This window comes from Camelus ferus, chromosome 9, assembly GCF_009834535.1.
Source record: "Camelus ferus isolate YT-003-E chromosome 9, BCGSAC_Cfer_1.0, whole genome shotgun sequence".
Classification (NCBI taxonomy): Eukaryota; Metazoa; Chordata; class Mammalia; order Artiodactyla; family Camelidae; genus Camelus; species Camelus ferus.
Genome location: NC_045704.1, coordinates 73,833,871 through 73,857,315, shown reverse-complemented (window position 1 = coordinate 73,857,315; position 23,445 = coordinate 73,833,871). Strand labels below are relative to the sequence as shown.

General features: G+C 33.7%; 1 long non-coding RNA gene across 45 annotated transcripts in view; it reads right to left on the bottom strand.

Annotated features, from left to right (window-relative positions):
* Positions 1–23,445, bottom strand: part of LOC106730695 — a 427,796-nt gene that overhangs the window by 353,648 nt on the left and 50,703 nt on the right. For all 45 annotated transcript variants that reach the window (XR_004322743.1, XR_004322741.1, XR_004322724.1 and 42 more), the window contains one exon: positions 21,016–21,153. This is a non-coding gene — a long non-coding RNA (uncharacterized LOC106730695). The remainder of the gene's footprint in view (positions 1–21,015; positions 21,154–23,445) is intronic.

The following is a 23,445-nucleotide window of genomic DNA, read 5'->3' as shown; positions in this document are numbered from 1 at the left end:
TAAAGATTTTCCAAAATAATAGAGATTGAATCAAAATAATAGGGTTTGCAAATGCTACAACATCCTTACTCATCTGGCACAATGAAATTAGAGAAAAATATTTTATATAAATTTATATGCATGTACGTATTTTCTACATATACTTAATGGAGACACATATATACTTAATGGAGAATAAATCCAAAGTCAACAAGCACAAAATTTAAAGTGCCATTATGGTACAGATTTCGTGAGGAATACCCAAAAGATAGAAAGAAAATATAGGATCATATCCAAAGGGAAGAAAGATAAGGAGGAAAACTTACTCTAAAATAGATGGGAAAGCAGACTGTTGCAAAGGTGAAAGTACCTGAGGTTCTGAGGATGAAACAAAATCAATCAAGCAAGCAGAAAGAAGAGTTTAAACTAAGCATAATTCATATATTAGGAAATATTTAAGGAGATAATTCATCTATAAAAAAGAATTTCCATAGAAGTATTGGTAATTAAAAGTCCATTATTAAATTGGAAACAATAGTCTAAATAGCAGAATGGACATGGTCGAAAAATAAGTAACTGCATTAGAAATCCACCAAGGGCTCCTCTCAGAATACAGGGCTAAATGCAAATGAGAAGGAAAATATTAGAGAGAAGTCAAAAGAAACAAAGATCAGATCCAGAGGTTCCAACATCTCTCAAAAAATAAGCTCCAAAAGGAGAAAAAAATAAATAAATAAAATAGGGTAAATAATAATAAAAAATTTAATTAAAGTAACATTTTCACTACCAAATGAAGAAATGTGTCTTCAATTAAAAAAATGTATGAAACAACTGTGAAATTTCAAGACACTGTGCCCATCTCAAAAAAAAATTATATCTTAATGGTTTACTCTCTAGTACCTCAGAATATGATTATATTTGGAGATAAGTCTTTTAAAGTGATTAAGTTTAAAGGAGGCCCTTAGGATGAGCCCTAATCTTTCAGGACTGGTATCCTTATATTGCAAAGGAAGAGACACCAGGAGTGCATAGGAAAGGTGACCATCTACTAGACAAGGAGAGAGATCTTCAAAGAAACCAAACCTGCTGAGACTTTGATCTTTGACCTCTCGTCTCCAAAAAATGTGAGAAAATGAATTTCCCTTAAGTCACTCAGTCTGTGGTATATTGCCATGGCAGCCCTAACAGACTAATATACCAAAGATGAAAAAATACTAAAAACAACTTGTAAGAAAGCACAAACAACATAACAAAATAATAATATTAACTTAATATCAGATTTCATTTGTACATCATTTCTACCTTTATTATGGTCATTTAAGGATAATTATTATAATTGCATCCAGAGTCATTTCCCACTTCCCACTCTCCTCAATTCTTCTGTATTCAATTCTCTACTCTATAAAGTTATCTTTTGCAAATAAGATCATGTAATGCCCCATGCTCATAACCTCCAATGGCTTTCCATCACATTCAAAATTAAATTTAAAGAATTTATCATTATCTATAATTTATCTTTTATTGCTCTTTCCCTCCCTTTCGTCCTTTATCCTCTCTAGCCTCATTGACCTTCTTTTCATTTTTGGAAAGTTCACTGCTATCTAACACAGTGATTCCCAACCTTGGCTGAGCATTGAAAGCACCTACAGAGCTATTAAAATATTCATGCCTGGGTTCCACTCCCGAGAGCTTTGAATATAATCAGTTAGGTATGAAGCCTGGGTATCAGGATTCTTTTAAAGCTCTCCAAAGAATAATAATGGTCTTCAGTTTGAGAACCACCACTCTAAGGAACGTTCCATGGTTGCCTCTGTTTAGAATCCATTTGCCCACATTGTCACCTTCTCTTCTCTTTCTTTCATTGAAGGAAGGTCAAACATCAGATCAAATGTTCTCTGGTCAAATGTCATCTCAGAGAGCCTTTCTGACCGTCATATGTAAACCACCTCCACCTCACCCCTCCACGCACACCTTTACTCTTTAAACATTTATTCCACTTCTGTTGTCTTTGTAGTACCTATAACCACCTGACCTGATTTATTACCTTCGCTGTAGACTGAAAATACCACAGAGGAATGGACTCTTTTTTTCCCCCATCATATATTCCCAATGACTGGCACATAGTAAAAACTCACTAAATATTTATTGAATGAATAAATCAGTTAATCAAGTGGACCTTCACCGTTCTGAGCAAAATATTTTTAATGTAAATTTCTAAACCAGCTAAACAGTATTAACCTAGGAAGGAGAGAATTATACAGAGAATCAAAAGCACAAAACAAGATGAGTGGATGATGAAGAAACATGCAAATCAGAAGAGAAAGAGGATGAGGAAGAAACATGTTTACAGTAGTAAATGCTTTTGACATAGCATCAGAAGACTTGGATTCATACAATGTTTCTGAGCCTTGGTATCCTCAGTAATAATAGAGATAATGTTACCTTCTATAAGTGTGTTAATTCCCCTTCCTCCATGGTCACATTAGACTGGTGTAGGAAAAATTTCTGGCACTTCAAGAATTATGTAGTGCTGTTTTTAAGTAAATTTAAAATAAGAGCTTTGAATTAGTCTCCTTGGGCTGCCATAACAAAATACCACAGACTGGGTGGTTTAAAGAACAGAGATTCATTTCTCATGGTTCTAGAGACTGGAAGTGAAACATCAGGGTGACAGCAGGGCTGGTTTCTGTTAAGACTTAACCTCCTTGGCTTGTAGAAAGCTGCATTCTCACTGTGTCTTCACATGCCTTTCCTCTGTGCACACATACTCTGGTGTCTTCCTCTTACAAGAACACAGGCCCTATTGGATTAGCACTCCACCTGATTTAATTCTGATTATCTGATTTATGATCTAATTTAATTCTGATTACCTTTTTTAAATATTATTTAATATTTATTTGATTTCATTCACAAATATTCTGCTAAAGTGTCTCTGTTTGCTTTTTGGCTTTGAAGGGTTTTTGTTCTAGTATTTTTTTCCCTCTTTTTTCAGTTTTATTAGGTAGAATTATTACAGTTTGACTGCACATACACATTATATTGCATATAAATATATATATACAGTATACTGCACTTTTTTTAGTTTACATATATGTACTACACATATGTACTAATTATTGTTTCTAAGAACAGATTAGATCTTTAGCTTTTTGAACTTACATAGTTATCAAAGGAATAAAGCCAACTACAAAATAAGAACCAACAGAATGTGGTAATTTAATCATAAAGGACAGTCAGATATGCTTACACATATTCAAGAAATCAATCATCTTAGTTATAAATAGTAAATACTTCATGTCCTTATTATTATTGTTAGATTCCTCATATAAATGATATATATGGCATTTTTCCCTATTTCATAATATTGGGGGTTAGGGCTTCTACAAATGAATTTGAGGGGAGCTCAATCCACTCTATAATAAGCTTTGATTAAAACATAAATTGAAAGCTTAAAAAGTGCCTTTAATTATGAAGCTGAAAAAGTCATAAATGTCAGCTTTAGACTGATATTTAACAGATGTTTTTAAATGCCAAATATTTTCTTGTTCACTAATGCTTGGCTGTGATGAGTAAAGCAATGTGCTAGCCACTTTTGGTAAAAGCTTGGAAACAAAATTGAAAAATTAAATCTATGAAGAAGATTTTCAGAAACTGGAATGTTTCACAAGCAAGTGCAGGTGATAGGAATTAGCAAATGTAAAGCAGAAACTAGTCCCATTGTGTCTGAAAATGCCTGAAAGAAAAGGAAAGATTTTGAAGTTTAGAAAAAGACAAGTTTAATGCCTTTTTCTGATGAACAGGCAAGGACAGCTTTATTGAGTTAGTTATTTTCTTTTTTAATACCAATTGAGAAATTATGACAGATTCTTATTCATGCACATATCATGGTGGGTGACAATCAAAAAAGGCCTTATGAAGAATCATAAATAATTGTGTTTCTATCTATAGAGATGACAAGCCATAATCCTGTGAGTATTTGCACTGAAAAATTTTTGTCTGTCACTTTCTACAAAATTGGAACTAAATTATGTTGATTTGTGTTAGTCAACAGACTAATATAATAGTATTAGTGAAAGAATATATTGATTGCACAAGTTGCATGTTGGTATCTGTAGACTGAATTTTGCCCACTAGAATGTAAACACCAAGAGAACAAGATTATTTGTCTGTTTTTACTTTATTTGTATTTGCTGTATCCATAGAACCTAAATAAGCATCTGACCCATTTAAGGTGGTTAGTGAATCGGTGTTCAGTGGAATATTGATTTAATTCATGCGGTGCACTATCCATAATAAGATTTTATTATTTTGTAAACATCATTCCAAAGGAAATTAGTAGAACAACTAACAGTGGTGGAGTAGGTGATTTGGCACATGTCGTTGAAAGAGAAAGAAATGTCAGGAAAGTGGGGAAAAACAAACGATAAAATCGAAAGAAAAAGGGAAAAATTCGGTAGCAGCAAATAACGAAATGGAGAATTCCTTGTAAAAATTAGTATGTTGTTAAGGTTGTGGGAGGTGAGGTAAAGGTAAGTGTTAGGAAAACAACCTGACGTTGATACAGAGCTCTCCGCAAGATAGCTCTTGTGTCTTGTATTAGTTATTCGGTTATTAGTTTCCACTTTGTAAGGTTTTTTTCTCTGCTCTAAAACAAATAGAAAAATGACATGATTTACATATAGCCATTTTCCTGGAGCTTAATATCTAGAAGAACAGTGGTAAGAAACGACACTTCTTTTGATAGGATTTAATTAAATAACCTAATCAATGCAAACTGGTATTCATTCATCACATTAATAATTTTAAATTTAATGTTACAGACACATGCTGTTATTTTATATTTTATTATCTCAGGTAATAGAAATATCTATCTTATGTTGATATTGCAATTACTATTAGTAATCAAAATGTGCCACACTAAAGATAAATTTCAGACTCACTGAGTGCCTAGCAAACCTGTTTTCTCCATGGTATATCGTGCACCAAGCACTATGTCCCATAATGCTGTCACCCTGCTCAGCTGCCTGTCTGAACTACTAGACAATCCCATGATGCAGTAATCACATCCCCACTGTGGAACCTGCTTGTGGAAAAGCGATTGTCACACATTATATGCTTAATAACTATGTGATCAAGGAATTGATTGACCATTTTGAGAGTTCTGCTTAATGGGCATGCTGTAGTAAGATTGTGAATAGTAAAACCAATTATACCTTTTCTTTGGAGTGTCTCTAGTCACAGAGAATCCATTATGTGGTTGAAATAATCAAAAAAAAAAGTCAGACTATTAGAATATGAAACACAGATGTTATCATCTCTTTAGATGGATGAAAACCTGAGTTGCCGTCAGGTTATTAGGACTACTATTGCAACATGCTAGTGTTCTGCCCTTCTTGCTGTGCAGCTGAGATGAAAGTTTGTCTTACTTTCCTTTGAATCCTTAAATAATTCACTATTTGCTGAGATCATATGAGTGTGCCTCTGGTCTCTATAACTTGAAAGACCCTAATTAGCAATTGAGATGAACAAATATGAATAAAGTGTTTTATTTAGTTTACTTTATTGTTACATATTTTACTTGATACCATTTTAAACTGTGTATGTATGCTCAGGACTTGGATATTTATTGTCATATAAGTATATTTATCTTGAGATTTCTTTGCACTGTAACAAAGTAGCTCTTGTACTCTTACTGGCCAGCTAAGTGTTTGATACTCTTATAACTAATTGTAGAGCAGTGTCCTGATAGGACATGGTAAGATGCTGTAAATACTTTTACATAAATAATATGATAGGTTTCTATTGGTTGACTTCAGATATTGAAATTTACTAAAATGCCATTAAACATAAGATCTACACTTTGGGATTGCTCAATGGATGATTTATTTTATTACAGGATATTTTTGGTAATTCAGTGATTTACCCACCACACACTCCTTGGAGCAGATGCTTCCTAAATTTCACAATATAGTAAGCAGTGTAACAGAGATTGTCTTGAGTAATTTAAGACTATGCTGTTCTTTCAGATTGACTTTTAATTGGCAGTGGCTAATTAAATTAAATTTGTTTAAATTTAGAGATACCAAACCATATCTCCTTAAATAAAACAATAAATTTCAATATAAGAATAAGAGCATATAGTTTTTACTAGAGTAATACTCTAGTAAAATTACTCTAGTAATTACTCTAGTAATAACTAGAGGTAGTTATTATAGGATCCATTTTAGAGTCATGTTAATACATACTTGGAGAACAAAGTCATACCTTGAGTTAATGACAAACTTGGAATTCAAATGCATCTGACTCCAAAGCCTGGTTCTTAATCATTGATACCTACTACTCACCTTAAAGCTTTTTAAAATATTTCAGAGTTTATAAAAAGAAGAACTCTGTATTGTACTGTATGGAAAGAAGAACCCCCTTTAAAAAGTATCCACTTGGGATTTTTTATCTTGCAGTTTCTTAAAGCAGTGATTATCTGCACAGTTGAAACTATTTAGATGTTGTTAGCTTCTAACTAAATTTTTCCAAATGTAATAGATTTAGTTTTATATTCTTCAGAGCATTAGATTAGCTCTTTAAGAATTTTCTCAAAAAAGTCTTGAAATCTAGAAGTTTAAAAATATTTTGATGATATGCCACTTCCTAAAGATTCACAATGCACATATTTTTAAAAATCAAAGGGTCCTATAATAAGAAAATATTTAATTTTGTTTATCCCAGTACTTCCAATTTTATCTGAGTGTTTTTTTAATTTATTTAAACTTTTAGGTAATATTTTCTTAGAGATATAATAACAAATATATGCATTTATTTAAGGATAAAAAGGAAAGGAAAGAAAGCCCTGGGATAGTTTCCTATGTAAAATGTGATTCTCTAAAACCACATAGCTTTACTTGCAGTTGGATACACTGGATAGAAAAAAAAAAAAGATAGATAGACAGACAGACAGACATCCTTTAAAATCTTTTTATTGAAAACTTCAAAAAATTAAAAATAGTAAGAATGAAACACACAAAAAGATCCTACTCAGATTCTCCATAAGAGAAATTTTCATTTATAAAATCTCCTTTAAATTTTAAAAAATAAGTACAGCTACTTATTTTCAAATGGCAATGTATATAAATTTTCTATTAAGGTTTCATGCAATGACTGATGCATGGATATAAAAGTCACCACTCTGCTTTTAAAATCATATTTTCCTTTCTTATCTAAAATGACATGGATGTGAAATGACCATGTGAGTTAAATTACCAAAGACACTATATACCATAAGTGGGAGAGAGTGTTGTTAAACAACCCGTAAGGATATTTTCCTCTGCAGTTTGTTGCCAGCTCCCATACCCCTCACTACTGCATCTCCTTTTCTGCCCTTTCTCAAATCAATTTATTTCTATGCAAATGCTGGCATCTCTGTATGGAGGATATGTGATAAGAAACCAGACCTTTTCTATAGACAGGCTGCTTATTGAGTAATTCATCCATCGTTTACTCAAGCAGAAAATCTATGACTATCATCATTTATTCATTCACAAGGGTGTTTTCCCACCTGAGGCAAGGACACTATTTTAATTTGGCTTTAGAGCTGGTGGGCACATCTCTGCTCTATTATGGTCAGCAGCCCTGCTTTGCACGTAATGTTTCAGGGGCAGTTTCCCTTTAGAGACTTTTAAATATTCTTTAGTCACAGAATGTCATATATCTCCCATGTTCTCTGATTTACCCAATTCAAGCCATCTTTTTGAAGATACACCCTCCTTGGCTGCTGTAACCCATCTTTATTTTGTTAATCTATATCACACCAGCTGGCACTTAAAAGGTTCAACTTTGTCTTATAATCTTCCTGAAACAGATGCTAAACACCCTGAGCATAGATACTACTTCTAATGTGTATTCTGTTCTCAACTGTACAATATTCTCAGCTCATAACAGATATCCATCAAAGATTTTCTGAGTTGAAATTACTGGAGTTACTAAGATGGATAACTACAGTGAGAGGAGAGTCAGTTTAGTGAGAGGAAAGAACCAAAGTAAAATAGTGAAGATCCGTTAAGTTTATGACGTTACATTATCTCATAAATGTATGACTTCAAAGAGTGAGAATTTCTGGTTGTACCTTCTATTAGGAGCCTAGAAAGTTGTTAAATAAGAGGCTCAGATTAATTAGTAAAATACATTGTATTTCAGTCACGTAGTTCTATGCCTTACAAAAAATATCCTTGTTTTTGTTTTTGTTTTGTTTTGCATCTCAAATTATACTAAGGTTAATGCTGCTTTCAAATCAGTTATTTTTGAAAATGCTCACAACCCAACTCTTCATATGTCTAAAAATAGAATTTCAGAGAGTTGTATTATGTGGTTAAGTGTCATATTTAAAAATAGCAATTTAAACAAGATTATACTGTATACCACAGGGAAATATATACAAGAGCTTGTGGTAGCTCATGGTGAAAAAGAATGTGACAATGAATATATGTATGTTCATGTATAACTGAAAAATTGTGCTCTATACTGGAAATTGACACAACATTGTAAACTGACTATAACTCAATAAAATAAAATTTAAAAAATAGCAATTAAAAAATCTTTTCTGTGTACCCTCAAGCTAAGTCTATAGAGATAAATGAATTACTTACAGTTAAATGCGCAAGCACTATTGTTTATTCCCTAGATATTAAGCTAGGCATTGAGTATGAAGAAGTGAACACAGAGATATGGTCCCATCCTTCTGGAGATTATAATTCTGCAGAGAATATGTATAAAATAACCAATCAAAAAAGACTAAGAAGGAAAGCAAAAAAGGAATATATAAAAAGGAATAAGAAAAAATAATAACCAACAACATAATTGCAAACTATAATAAATCCAGTGAAAGGAGTGTAAGGTGCTGAGAGATTAAATAGAGGAAAACTTTTGGATTATGGTTTTTAAAGAGATTTAATTTAGGAGGTGACATTTAAGCTAAGACTTAATGAGAAAGAACCATTATGTGAATGACAGAACATCCCAAGTTGAAGGGAAAAAAAACATGTTAAAGAGAACCTAAGTCACGAAAGGGTTTTTAGTATATCAAGCAAAGGAGAATAATGAACAGGATAAGGCAGAGAAATCGGCAGAGGCCAAATTGTAACAGGATAATTGGCCAGGAGAAGTACAATGGGGAGCGATTAAAGACTTTCAGGCAGGGAAGGAATAATATTAGTTTAAGTTTTAAAAAGAGAACAGGCTCCTACGTGGAAAGTAATAGAAAGGAACAATCATGGAACATACTTTATTTTCTTGAAAGCTTTCTCCACGGAATGGAGAAAGTGCCAGTGACAGCCATAAGCCCATATACTTGAGATTCAGCATCCATAAATCAAATTCAGAGAAGAGTCAATTATCCCCTCCAGTTCTGACTCTGCTCTAGCACCCAACTACAGCCCCCTCAATGTCATATGATTGGCGTAACAGTGGATTAGAACTCTTGATTTTTTCTCCTTCATTTTCTCCTTTCTTGATTTTCATTGTATCACCCTTTACTCAATTCTCTTCATACTTCGGTGTATTTCTGTTCTTTATTCACTGAGTGCCCTTTGCTGACACCTTAAACATTGGTGGTCTTCCACCTCAACCCACTTTTGTATGCTCATTCTTAGTGCCTTTCTCTGAGTATGGATCTATTTTCACAACTTAAATTTTCTCATATTTAATCAATAAATATTCATGGAATACTACCAAGTACCAGGCATTATTCTAGGCACCATGGATACAAATTAACTAAACATTTATTTAAAGCTGTCTATGCTATCATCTATCTATCTATTTATCTATTTCATCTTTTTATCTGCTGATGATTCTTCAATCTAGATCTCTAGTCCAAAATTCTCTCATAAGAGGTTCTGTCCACTGGGCTTCAGGCTCATATGTCTAACTTCCTGTTACATGTGTCTGCCTAAACATCACACAGACACCGCTTAATTCAAAATGCCCAAACAAAAATGCTTTTTCCTTAAACGTGTTCTTCTTCAACACTTTCCTTCTCAGCAGTTGGCACAGCCATCCATTCAGATACCAGGGAGACATTTCTTTCCTCTCTTTCACTTTTCACCCTTCAATCAGTCACCAATATTTTAAATATGAATTCATTTTGAAGTTAATTCAAACCCCCATCACCTATTCCTGGTCTACTGCTATAATTTCCAGACTTGTCTTCCTGATTCCCGTATCCTTTCCTTTAATCAAACTTCCACACCACTGCCAGAGGGCTCCATCTAAAAAGGCAAATCTGATTACCCCACTCCTCCTCATATAACTATTATTTCATTATAATAATTCAAGTAACTTAGTATGACATAGGCTCTCTAACCACCACCTCCCTCTCCTCTCTACCTCTAGTCTCATTTCTTGCTAACTGTCCTCAAGCATTTTATGTTCAACATTTTCTCTTGACATTGCCTGGGCTTGGGATTTTCTTACTTTCCACCACTACTTCTTTATCTGAAGAACAACTTATTGTGCTTTAAGACAGATTCTTCCAAGAAGGCTATTTTTAAACTTTAAACCTGGGTTAGACACATCTCCTCTGTGTTCCTGTTTATTCATTCATTCCTTCATTCACTTATAACAACCTTTGCTTACTTTTCTGTCTGTTTGTACTTGACCCACGCCTATGTATTATTTTTCTTGATAGGACTTATAAGCCATGAGAGGGAAGAAACCACGTCTTATTTATCTTCCTCTCTATAGCAATAATTTAATGCCTTATACAATATATATTTATTGAGTGAATAACTTACATATTTCCTTTCATACTTAAAATATTTCAAACAACCATTCATATACATTCTATATTATAATTGCAGCATGTATTTGAATAGCACCTTTAAATTTATGAAATGTTTTCACTTTTAATCCAAATCGCTCTTTAAGGGAGCATCAATAGGTTTTGATATTCCCATTTTTAATAACAGGGGAAGCTAAAGTTCAGAGAGATTTATTCAACATCAAACAGTTAATGATATAACTATAACTCTGGACATAATTTTTCCAACAGACCACACTGCCTACTCACTGGAGTGGGGACCCAGCCCCCTTGATCCGTTCTTTATGAAACATGCCTCACACATTTCCTAACCTAGGAGAGCCCACCTAGTGAGAGCAGACACCTCTGTTAAGTGAGCCTGACCTTCACCCTTGAACTCCAGACCTGTATTTTTAGCTACTTTCTTAGGATACCTCTCCCTGGATGTGCCACACCACTTCAAAAGCAACATGTCTACATTAAAATGTATCCTTGCTCTGCGCCCACACACTTTGGCTCTCACCCTCTTTGGCTTCCACCCAAACTACTTTGTCCTCCAGATTTTATGATTTCTGTTAATGCTATTTTGTCTTCAGGATTAATGTTACAGCTGTATCTAGCTATTCATCTCTTGAAAATAAGCCTCTTTACTGATAAATTGTCATTATTTATTGAAAACCTGTCAGGCTATCATTCATCCCTTCAGGGCCTTACTGAACAAAGACAGGTTAGAGAATTAAATATGGCATACTGAAAATAGTACTCGCCCCCTTGCATAATTAGATTTAGGCATAAAAATATTTCAGTGACAACCTAAACAGATAAAAAGGTGAAACTATCTAACAATGAAGAAATTATTTCCACTATTTCAATGACTTTTTAAAGTGAAAAGTAAGTTACTATTATCTTTCATCTTGTTTCTATTTCAGTTAATTTTCTTTATAATGAGGAGGGCAATGATGTCATCTGCTTTATTTCTATTTATTCCTGTTTCTGCTCCATGATTATCAGTTATTTAGCTACACTAATGGAACCAGGGCAAAAAAGATGCCCTTTTGGATTTACCAAGTTTTATAGTAGTAAGATCAGCACTTCCTGCATTCTCAAAATTTTCTTGTTACTTTTAATATCTGTTTGAAACCACTCACTAGATTAAAATGTAATTGTTAAAATAAAATTATTTTTTGAAGACCAGAAAGTTTAAAATAAGTCCAAAATACAAATAAAGTCACCTACTCAGTAAACCACATCTAGATATATACTGTTGTTTAAGTAACGCATAAACTATATTAATTGAATTGGTCTCTGGATTAGATTTTAGAAATGAAATCATAAAATTATTTCAGTGGCTAAAATTGAAAGGAGAAAGCTGAAGATTCTAGGGCAGGGTTTCTCATAACCTGGCTTTGACAGACACTGTGATGTATCTATCGCCCAGATCCCATCCAGGGAAGAACGTGTTGCCTTGGCTATTGGGAGAGCTGTCATCAACACGCTTCAGCCATCAGCCCCTTCAGGGCTTTCTTCACTGCATGGTGGTCTACCACCACTGTTTGCAAGGAAGCTCACATACAATCTGACTGACCAACACAGGAGGGCCCACCTCCTGACAGTACTGAAGGGCCATTCTAACTCCTGAGTGTAATTGCTCCCATACGATTGTGATTGACTAAAGCTTGTTGGTTCTGTGTCACAGCTCAGCTGCTCCCTCTGCCCAATCTTGCACCCTTACCTTCACTTTCCTAGGTATTGTTTTCTAACAAATACCGTGAATGCTAAACTGCTGGCTTCCTCAATCCCAACTCAACCTGGAACACAGAGCTTCAGGGAATCTGCGAGTCCTCTCAATTTATATGCACATCTTTAATTTTATGACTTTTCCTGATAGAGGTTTTCCCCTAGGTGGCCTTTGTATCAAAAAGTATAAGTACCATTGTCCTAGTGTGTTGAAGATCATCTGGTTATCAGGAAAAGATGAAATGTGGTTAGTTTTAGCCTTTAAATTAATTCTAACAAATTCTGCACAATGACTAATGCACACCTATCACCCATTCAATATCACATTATGAATGGGCAAAAATGAAACTAAACCAGTAAATGCTTAAAAGGCAAAGAGCACCCTGCTAAGGTAAAAAGAGAAATGATAAACCTTGAAAAAACAGGTAACTATTTTTTGTGGCCAGGAGACTGTTTCAGGCCATCCTTTTCATTTTTATAATTTTTTAAAAGGACAGATAAAAATCACCAAGGTAATGATACCCTCTGAAAAAACATTTTAAAGGATGGTGATGCACTTTTGAAATTGTGTGCATGAGATCTTGCCTAGAGCCCTGCTGAATATTTTTTTGAATTCGTAAAGAAAGTCCCTCAGGATATTTCACAGTGTGAGGATACACAGCCTCCTTTCCTGACAGGTCATTACTGCATATCATGCTGGGATTGAGTACAGGACTGGTGAGTGGCTTCTCTCCCTGCTTCTTCTGTAAATGTATGTGGGATTCGAGCTTTGGAATCTTAAATGTCCATGAGAGCTCAAAAGGTACCTGGTGATTGACTTGCACGACAGGACCTGGCTGACACAAGAATTGCAGTTGAGTTCAGCAGGATGGCAATCCGAGTCCTTGGCAAAAGTCACACTGTATAAGGTTGACCATCATGTGGCCAAGGCTACCTGCTGCAGTTTTTTATGACTCAGTACTAGGTAAGGTTTTTGTGTTTCTCTTTTTAAATTTGGTAATTAAAATCAATTTCTTCAAAAGGAAAAGTTTAACAGCAAAAGAACATATCCACCAAGTTCTGACCAAAGAATGGAAACCCATATAGGGTAAATGAAACCATAAGGAGGCATATGCTGCGTGTCTAATTAGTCCACAGCCTTCTAAGTTGAGATACATCACAGGAGAGATTGTGCTTGGAGCAAAGCTCCCTCCTTCCTTTAACAATGGGATACTTTCCAATCTTTAAAATATTAAAGTCCCAGAAAATGTTATACCACACAATTCATGATTTCATTTTATATAGTTAAGATATCTCTGGGGAAAAAATATATTTTAAAATTCACATTGTTGTAACCTTTCCTCCTATTATGCTCATCATAAGGAAAATTAAAAAAAACACGAAAAAATGTAAAGAAGTGAAATGAAAACCACTTAGAACTTCACTATACAAGAGAACACAACTCAGACTCTACAGAAAATGCATTACTAAACCCTGAGGTAGCCTAAACCCACTAAAAATATAAAATGTCAAAGAAATTTTGAATTGTTGAAAGCTAACAAAAACTTAGGTTAAATAAATTTTCAAGGAAATTAACCACACGTTTCAGTTGCCTCACATTGTTTTTGTCTGAGTAATACCCAGCAAGCACAGGTAAGCAAAGATAGTTGTTTCAGAGAACTGATTTGAACCGAAGTCAAAAGCTATCATAACTGGGTAACGTAAAAGTTGTAAAGGTTTTGGTGTAAACATTCAAATTGAAAATCAAACCCTACTGACATTTTAGTTATATCTGAAGTTTATTAAAATCTTCGTGGAGCATTTTTACATATACGAGTAATATTTCTTGCCGAGTTTTGGCCCCTAATATTGGTCTGGACAGGTGGGAATATGGGGACTTTGAGTATGTGCCGAAAGCCCATAAGCCTTGAAAAATGATATCCAAAACCTCTATGCCTGTGGTTACATGCTTTATTCCTAATATTAAAGGGGTTTTGTGGGATGTTTTGTTTTGTTTTTGCTTTTTACCATCAGGGGTGGTTTTTATTTATAGAAATTAATATTCAGAAGTTTAATATTGAAACAATCAACCAATTAAATTTACAATTATAAAAGCTTAGTTTATGTTTAAGCCTAAAACTCACTTTACATTCCTTTTCAAGCTCAGTTTATTTACAGGATTAGGAAATTCTCAAATAATTTTAAAGGCCTTTCAATAATTCCTCTTCCCACTTACAATCTTCTTTATAAACATTTTAAGGTAAACCACAGTTAAATTTTTTTTATTTTCTTATATTTTTGTTTTCTGGTTACAATTTCCCAACTGCTAAATACTTCTTATAAAGCTAATAAAGTAAATTTATAAACTAAATTCTCTTAAATATCATTTTTAAAAAACTAGTCAGGTGTCAACCACTGCAACCAAAAAAAAAAAAAAAAAAAGTATAAGCCTAAAATGGTGGCTTAATTAGGCATCTTAATTTGAAAACATAGGGTTTTATAATAAAATAATATCATTGACCCCAATGATTCTAGTTGTCCAATTCTCTTTAACACTAAAGGAACCAACAGTAAACAGGCACCTATTTTCCACTAAAGAATATTAATGCTATTCATTTTTAATCTCTTAAATGTTTCTCTATTCAATTTTAAATCTTTCTGGCAATGAAAAATGCTTCGCCCTCCTCTCCCATTAAGAAACTATTATATTGTTCCTCACATTTGGAGGGTTAACTTTCCAAACCTATCACGTTTACAAATAAAGTGTATTTTAGCCATGTCCCTGGATTCATCTACATCTACTCCCAGAAGCCTACAGCTCCCACCTGGCTTGATCTCTTCAGTGGAATTTGTGTGTCCTTTATCCCTGGAGGGCTGCTGTGTGGCCCTTGGCCTGTGGGGGCACGGGAGGCTAGAGCAACCCCGCTGGGCAGCACAGTCAGGACTATTTCTGGGCCCAACCCAAACTGAAGAAATGAACTTGAGGGCCCATCAGGGTCTTGCCAGTAGGGGGACATGGAAGCTAGACTGAGTGGTGGAGGCCAGCTCTCAGCTTCCCTCTGCCCTCAGTCAGCCTCTCTAGGGACAGCTCCAGTTCAAGTCCAGCAGGGGGGAAAAACATAAACCACAGCAACTTATCTCTGGAAATGATGAACATACTTGCTTCCCAGGCCAAAAGATATTTCTGTTTGAACAGATGCTGCATTATTGGGACACTGAAATGATATTACGTTCAATTTGAGATGTTTCTTTGTACTCTACTAGGTCTAATGTACAACGTGTTTCCTCACAAACCAGTATTTCCCATTTCTCTGATGTTGATGCTATAGGAAAAGAAATAACAAAAGACGACTATCAGGATAGCTTTGCCCAGAACAGTCCAGGGTAAGTTTCTCTCCTCCTTGAACAGACTACAAATTCAACACAGGTAGTTTCTAGGAGGGAGGTGGACTCAAAGAGGATAATAACATAATTTTTTAAATTAGGATTTGAGATTCTCAGTTTGGGGTGGCTAATTTCTGGGAATTTTTGACCCTGCAATGTGATAAATTACCCTGAGGATTAAATATAGTATTGGTGGCAGCAGCACTGGCAGAAAACATAAAACTATAGTTTTACTGCTTTTGGAAAGTCTCCTATTAATGGTATCTCTTTTTAAAAATTTTTTTTTAATTTTTTTGTGGGGGAGGTAATTAGGTTTGTTTGTTTGCTTTGTTTGTTTATTTATTTATTTATTTATTTATTTATTTATTTATTTTTGGAGGTACTGAGGATTTAACCCAGGACCTTGTGCATGCTAAGCTTGTGCTCTACCACTGAGCTATACCCTCTTCCCTATTAATAGCTTCTTATTATCATCATCTTCTAATATAGCATCTCATTTACATATTAAACAGAGAAATTGTCCTCACAAATATGCTTCTACTCATTTTTCTTGAAACATGTCTCTTTTGTTTTGTTTTGTTTCATGCATCTATTTTTGATAGAGAACAGACAAATATTTCTCTTCTACCAGAACAAATAGTCCATACTTAACGACAGATAGCAACTCACAATCCATCTCTGGGTAAAGGAGATGATAAAACCCCATGGAATCTGAACTAACTTGGAAAATATATATCCCTTTTAACAAAGGACCCACCATACAGCTGTAGACAACTCTTCTCATGTTGGAATACAAACTTGACACTACCAGAGATTTGGATCTCTATGTAAAATTGCCCAATATAAATTATAAGTTCAAATTTTCAAAAATCATTATTCAAGCTAAAGCAAACACATCAGTGAGATTTATTAGGTCCCAAGCAACTAGTTTGCCATTGAGTGTCTTTTAATTCAATGAGCTACAACCTTTCTAATATGCATTATCTCAATGCCAGAAGGGTCTGTTTGCCTGTTTGCTAGATTCTATTGTAGACATTTCTGTAAGCTGAGATTTCAGTTTTCATGCTTTTCTGCTAAAACTCAAATAAATCTTCTCTCAGCTAACATAATAAATCATTTAAGCTAATATATTCATTATCAGTAATTGGAATATTCTTCCTTCATTCTCTGAATGACTAATTTTAATTTCCCATTCTTCAATGTCCAGATCAAATATGACCTCCTCTGTGAAGGGTTTCTAACATCAACATTAAACATCTTTTTCTCCTTCTCCCACACTCAGAGACTGTATATCACCTCAACTATGGCATATCGCCATAAAATTAACATGCCCTGATCAACCCACTAGTCCAAGGAGGAGTAAAAATACGTGGCGTGGACCTGAGCTCAACCTCAACTTGGATACAAATCAAAGTGAACTTAGGCAAGATGAGCCTATTCCAGCCAATATGCATAAAAGGTCACTGAGAAAAAATTAGTTTACATATCTCAGCAATTTGTTATGTAGCAGTATTATGGCAATAACTAACTAGTACACATTATCATGATGTTTAAGGTATCTTTTGCAAGCATTGTGTTCCTGAATATGGGAACACTATAAGAAAAATCTAATTTTCAGGGAAGAGAAGGGAAACCAAAAATAATTTTCTCTTAATAATTTTACTTGAAAATACTCTTAGAAGAGATAACTGCCCACTTAGAGCAGATATATGAGTAATCCTTGAAGTCCATGAGATTACTACTTATTGATCTGAAAGAAGTATTTGCGATTACAAAAAATCTGACACTCATTACTCACTTTCCAGATTGAACAAACACCTGTAAAAATATGTAATTCCATTCATTCAATACACATTTTTGAGCCCCATACTAAACACTAAATATAAAGTGAAATAAAAAGATCCAGAAACATGTGGTTGTGGGTAAGAAGGAGATCATGGGTTCAGTTAAGGAACATCCATGAATAGACTTCAAGTAAGCTTTGGCTGTCTATATGCGTTTAAATCACAGAATGTGTCTGGGTATCTGTAGTGGTCAAGTAGTAGCTGAAGGCAAAGGTTGTATTTCATCTTCCAGGAGGAATCTACAGAGGAGAGAGGATACAGCTGAGAATAGAACTCCGAATAACACTAATATTTAAATGTAGGGAAAAAAGAATGAACCCATAAATGTGAGCAAGGACTGGCTATAGAAATGGAAGGAAATTTTAGAATAATTAGTGTCATGAAATCCAAAGAAGGAGAAACTGTCAAATAGGAGTCGTCAACAGTGTCAAATATTTAAGAGAGCATGGCTATAACAAGGGAAAACTTTCACTGAAATTAGGAATTCACAAATGATTTCAATTATTGAAATTTCAAGAGAAAGGCAACAAGCCATGTTACAGTGTGTTGAGGGCTGCATGGGCTGTTTAATAGAAAACACTTTCAGTGGAGACAGTTTTTCTGTAAGCTTGACTATGAATGAAACTGGCATTAAAATGCATCCATCTAATTCTTACTTTGCCCTCACTTGTTCATTAATATTTCATTGCATTATCTTTCTAAAAGCGTCTTGATACATACTTAAAATTTTTATTTTCATTTTATATTTTGTTCCTATATTATATTTTTAAAAGAGTATTTTTATATAGACAATAATAGTTTTTTGGAGAAGTTCCTATAATTATCAGAATCACTCCATATTGAATCATATCCAAAGAACCTCATTCAAATTCCTAGGTCTACACTTGGTAAATATAGGTGCTTAGATAAGTCACCTAAATTTTCTAAGCCTCCATTTCATCTCAGATGAAAAACAGGGCTAATATTTTCCACCTCATTGATCTCATATAAGGATTAGACAAAATATAAAAATCTCATAGGGATGAGCACTAAATAGATAATATATGATGACTGCCATTATCACAGTTCTTATTAATATTAATATAGTGCAAAAACATTATGCAACATTTGCTTGCATTCCAGCGTCAGAGAGTGAATGATTTTCTTTGGTAGGAGTAGGAGTGAAATGACAGCCACCTAGGCCAAAAGCACAGCTGATTGTTTTTTCACATACAGAAAAGTAGGAAAATATAATGAGGAAAATAATTCTTTAATTTGGATAAAAACAGAACAAGTGAACATTTAATTTTAATTACTGAGTTATTTAATAGCAATACAAATGGACAGATAATTCTTCCTATTTGTTAAAATTATTTGCTTTATTAATTGAAAATTCTTTAAAAATTTTATTTGATTGTGGCAAGAACATTTAGCAAGAGATCTGTCATCTTAACAAATTTTCAAGTGACAATATAATACTGTTAATTATAGGGACAATGTTGTACAGCAAATACCTAGAACCTGTTTATCTTGTGTAGCTGAGACTTTATGCCTGTTAATTGGCAGCTCTCATCTTCTCATTCCCTTAGCCTATGGCAAGCACCATTCTGCTCTCTGATTCTATGAGTTTAACTATATTAAACCCTTCCTATAAGCAGAATCAGGCAGAATTTGTTATCCTTGCCCCAGCTTATTTCACTTAGCAAAAAATCTCAATATTCATCCATGTTGTTACATATTACAGAATTTCCTTCATTTTTTAGGTCCAGTAATATTCCATTGCATGTATGTATACTCACTTTCTTTATCTATTCATCCATTCATGGACATATAGGTTGTTCTCACATCTTGGCTATTGTGAATAGTGCTTCAGTGAACATTGTTATGCTAAACATTGGCAAGATCCTAATTTTTTTAGGGAGGTTGGTAATACCCAGGAATAAGACTGTTGAATTATATTTTAGTTCTATTTTTAATTTTTTTGTGAATCACCATATTGTTTTTCATAATGGCTACATCATTTTACATTTCCATCAAGAGCATACAAGGGTTTTAATGCCTTCATGTACTCGCCAAAATTTGTCTTTTTTTTTTTTTAATAATAGCCATCCTAACAGATGTGAAGTGATACATCATTGTGGTTTAGATTTGCATTTCCCGTGATGACTAATGACAGTGAATATTTTTTCATATATACCTGTTGGCCACTTGATGTCTTCTTTGGAGAAATGTCTACTTAAATCTTAGGATTTTTTTTTATTGAATTATAGGAGTTGCTTATATATTTCGGAAATTAACTCATTATCCAATACATGGTTTGTGAATGTTTTCTCTCATTCATTGCCTTTTCACTTTGCTGATCGTTCCCTTTGCTGAGCTTTTTAGTTTGATATAGTCTTACTTTCCTACTTTTGCTTTTGTTAACTGTGATTTTGGTGTCACATCCATGAAATAATTTTATTCTTCTTGGTGGTATTGTAAATGGAATTGAATAGAATGGTTTTCCTAGATTCATTTACAGATAGTTCATTTTTTTAATGTATAACATACAACTGCTTTTTGTATGTTCATTGTTTATCCTGCAACTTTACTGAATTAGTTTATTAGTTCTAACTTTTTGTGTGGGGAGTCTTTAGGTTTTTCTATGTACATGAGCATGTTATCTGCAAACAGGGACAATTTTATTTCTTCTTTTCCAGTTTAGATGATTTTTATTTCTTTTTCTTGCCTAATTGTTAGGCTAGGATTTCTGTTACTATGTTGAATAGAAGTGTCAAAAGTGATCATCCTGATCTTAGAGAAAAAGTTTTCAGTTTTTCACCACTGAGTATATTAGCTTTAAGCTTTTCATATATGGCCTTTATTAATAGAGAATTTTGAAGCACATTTAAGTAATACTTAGAACAAAGGAAAAAACTTGAGATTCTCCTAAATTACTCTCTTATTATTAGTTGTAAACAATTTACATACATTTTTTAATCTAAAAAAATGGAATCTGTCATTGTACTGTTTTTTTCCCCCAAAAGCTAACGCTAGATTTTTAAAAACCTAAATAAGAGGCTCCAGTCCTAATTTAACTAGAGATGGAAATGAAAACTGTGCTCTGCAAAAAGGCTTAAATTATAAAGTTACTAACAGGTGAGCAAATATGAGACAAGCAGTTTTCTGGCATTATTCATTTCAATTCAAAACTATATTAAATGTGCTTTCTAAAACCTTTTAAGTAGCATTTTTTGTATTAAGCATTAATGCCTGCATTTGTTTTCTATTGCTGTATAATGAGTTAGCACAAACTTAGCAGTTTAAAACAATACGTATTTAATAACTCACGGTTTCCATGGGTCAGGAGTCAGGTCAGAGCACAGCTTAACTTGATCTTCAGTTCAGGCTGTTACCAAGCTGAAATCCATGTTATTAGCAGGGCTGCAGTCTCATCAGAGGCTCAGTGAGTTTTAATTTTCAACATACCTACAAAGATGAAAAACATATTCTTTTTAATAGTTGTGATTTTTAGGAATTTATAAACATCTTTCATAAATGTTAAATGTTACAATTATTGTTGTTAATGAGAGAGGAACTTAACAAAACTATCATACTCAAAATCACCAGTTTGAATTTTTTCTTTATTTCTTTATTATTTTATTCTTCAATCATTAAAGTAGTTTTGTTACCACTTTATATTCTCACTCTGATTGCCTACTTTACTTTGAAATTATTCAAGGGACAGAGTTTCCACTATTTCTTGGGAAGCTGTTTGGCACTGTAATAGACCTCACACTTAGGAATTTTTTTCTCCTTATTCTGTCTGATTTTCCCTTTGCCCTGTCTCATCTCATTTCATCTCCACTCTTTCCTGCAATATCCCATTGCAGGTTTTTATCTATTTTCAGTGCACTGTCATCTGCTCATCTGCTTTAGTTCTGCAGCTTATCAAACAGTTTTTTCCCACAGAATCACTTTGCTTTGGAAACCATGTGCCAGGTGTATGGTACTAACTTGCAATACTGCCAGATGAATCTTGTTTAATTTTCTTTTTAGCCTTGCTTTAAATTTATAGAACAACACATATGCAAAATGCATTGAGCAGCAGGAATAAAACACCTTTTTTGCAGAGAAAAATGGAAAAGCACATATATAGCCTGTTTTATTTATACATAAACATGGTGCTGCTCTTCTACAGGTGGTTGTCTGCAGGTGATTACCAGCAGGAAGGCACTAGAAGGTAATGGGAATTAATGCACTCAGTACAGCAGGAAACATTTAGCCTTTTAGATATACTTGAGGAAGGACCTCTCAATGATGGACTTGCAAAGTATGATTCCTAACAGCAAAACAACAGTTCATCACCAGTATTGAGTCAATGTCCCAGTTCATGCACCCAAATACTAAAATCTAACATACATAACTCTATTAAAACCATAAAATTCCCTTTATAAACCTCCAAACACTGGGAAGAGTATTCTTTGGAAGAATGAGACTTTTTTTTGTTTTCATCCAAAACCTACTTTACACAGTATTCGCCTTAGAAAATACCTTTATGCATATACATTTGAATAGCTTTTAAACCTTCAACTTAATAGCCATCTGATATAATTCCTTTTTTGTTTAAAACTTGAATATTTTTAAACCTGACAATAATAACAAAAACCAAATTGTATCTTCTTTCTTACAAAGGCAAGAATTTAAATATAATGCCTAATGCCAAAAATCAGGTTAAGAGGTCAAAATAGAAATATATATATATATTTATACATATAGGGTATATATTTTCTACAATGCTTTGTACTAATTTTATATTTAAGAACATTATAACCAATTTGATTAGGGATACATTATAATAAAATGGAATCTAATAAATTTTCATCGAAGAAAATAAATGTTCTCTGTCATGACTTTGGCAGGTTTTTCATGTCTGTTTAAATACGTACAGTAACTCAGATTCCCTTACTTCACAACACTGTTTCCTACAGTGTTGGGTGGTTCTATTTTTATATCTTATAAAAGTTTTCTTTTTATACAGAATAAACCTGCTTTCGTAGACTATTCATTGACCCTCCTTTCACCTTGGAACTCTTTGTTATATATCTGTTTCTTAAAAATTACCTTCCTACAAATGCTTAAAAATTATTTCAACTAAAGACATGTTCATGTTAAATGTCTACAACCATCTTCAGTAATTTCCATTATGCTCTTCTGCACACAATCTGGTTGGCCATTACCCTGTTCATATGAGTAGAGCTTAAAATCATGCACAGTGGCATAGGCTAAGATTACAGTAGACACTCTTTTATGTTTCCTTTGTTCTGTCAACCACAACTTCATTTTATTCTCATTCTATAAAACTCTTAAGGTAGGTCTTTTGATTATGAAATTCATATTTCACATTTTCATACCCTTTGTGCTGAATTTATCTACTTATTGGTTCTATAACTACCAGTGCCAAGGACGACCCCAGGTGCTGGAGGTGTATCGCTGAGCACAGACACTTGGATCACAATGCCCATATTGTCTCTAGAAACAGTCAGACATTAATCAAATAATCACAGCAACAAGTGTATGATTACAAACTGAGATACGTGCTCGAAAGAGAAAACGCAGCTTATTGCCCACGTATATAGTTACTTTCTTCTCTTATTAGATGTGTCCTATACATCCACTTTGGGGATGTTTTTGAATCTGTAATATTTTATCCAACATATTCATTATCCCTCTTAGCTTTGTGTCATCTGAATATTAATAAGCATATTAACATGTCTTTAG